The sequence below is a fragment of the Antrostomus carolinensis genome, unplaced genomic scaffold, assembly GCF_000700745.2.
Source record: "Antrostomus carolinensis isolate BGI_N321 unplaced genomic scaffold, ASM70074v2 scaffold34680, whole genome shotgun sequence".
Classification (NCBI taxonomy): domain Eukaryota; kingdom Metazoa; phylum Chordata; class Aves; order Caprimulgiformes; family Caprimulgidae; genus Antrostomus; species Antrostomus carolinensis.
This window is the reverse complement of record NW_010289827.1, coordinates 57,324-58,910: the sequence shown is the minus strand read 5'-3', so window position 1 is coordinate 58,910 and position 1,587 is coordinate 57,324.

Below are 1,587 nucleotides of genomic sequence, written 5' to 3'. Positions count from 1 at the left end.
TGCTGTTTAGTGCCTCCTTTTTCTTCTGCTCATTCTAGCATTTTCCTGCTTTTACTAGAGTAACTCTTGCCCTGTGCAATGGAGCCCTGACCTGACATCCCCATCATCCAGAAACTGCCCAGAGTTGGAGCACTGCATGAACTGGTGAGAAGTGAAGGTATGTCCTTAGAGCTGATGCTGTTGAGATCTACATCTAGTCCAGACTGCAGCACAGCAGTAAAGTGGCCGCTATTTTGGCAGCTGATTTCCTGTGGTGCAGATATCTTTGTTGTTGGTTTGAATACTGATGTTCTTCTGGGGAAGTGTTGTGACGGCAGGGGGCCTGGGCTGTTGCAGAAGTGGAGAGACTTTGAAATCATTGAGAGCTAATAATGTTCTCAAATTTGAATAGTTTAGTGTGGTGGGTTTTTTTTTTTTAACAATTATTACAATCTATTATTTTTATTGTACATTTTACTGGTCATTCCCCATAAGAATGTGCTGGGGCCCCTTTGTACTGCTTACCCGTGGCCTTTTAGCAAAGGCTGTAGGAAAACTCTGAGGCTGCTCTCCTGGGTCATGGAGAAGTGTTATGTTCCTCCATTAATAAAAACTATCTATAGAAGTGAGCACTATGTCAGTACAGTATACATAAAATAATTTGGGTTCGAAGAGCTCTCTAGAGTTCTCTAGCTCAACCCCTGCTCAAAGCAAGGCAAAAGTCAAAGTCAGCTCAGGGTGCTCAAGGCATTCCTTGTTCAGCTAGGTTTTCAGTTTCAGTTTTCAGTTACTGCTTGATCACCTTCATGGCAAAGAATAATTCCTAGTATTCAATCAGAATTTAATCCTCTTGCTGTGCAGCTCTGAGAAGACTCTGTCCCTCTCTTCTCTATAACAGATGTCCCTGCCATCAGAGAGCTGCAGATAGCAGTGAGATCCCCCGTAGCCATCTCTTCTCCAGGCTGGAGAAGCTCAGCTCCCCCAGCTTACCCCAAATGCCTTGTGCTCCAGCCCCTGACCAGCCTGGTGGCCTCTGCTGGACTTGTTCCCATGTGTCAACATCTGTCCTTGCAGTGGGGCCAAGTACATTTATTTTATTGCATAAGTAATGTGAAACCATGTTAGCCTTCACCTTCAGGGTACAAAGTTCTGCACATGGTCTTATTAGTTCAGGAAAATATTCACTGGGGTTACCTGAATCAAACTCTATTTAATGAGTTCATAAGCACATGGATATGTTTTCATATTGATGTGTTTTAATCATATCAGTGACTTTGTTTGCTTTATTTCTTAGTTCAAATGGTGCCTTCAGGCACTAGGTGAGAGGCAGATCTTCCATTTGTTGTGTATCGGTTTCTCCAAGCTTGTGGCTCAGTACAATTAGTTATTGGCCACACTGCGGCCAAGAGAAAGACAAAGATGGAAACTGCAGTCTGAATTGTATTTAGCAGGCATTTTGGAGTGATTAGAGGCAATTTCATGAAACAGCTACAACTAATTATTGTTATTTCCCATTTTACAACAGCTATTTGTTAATTAAATAATGTGACAAAACCCAGGAATGTTTGGAAAAGTGTATTAAATAATTTGTCATTCATTTATCAGTGT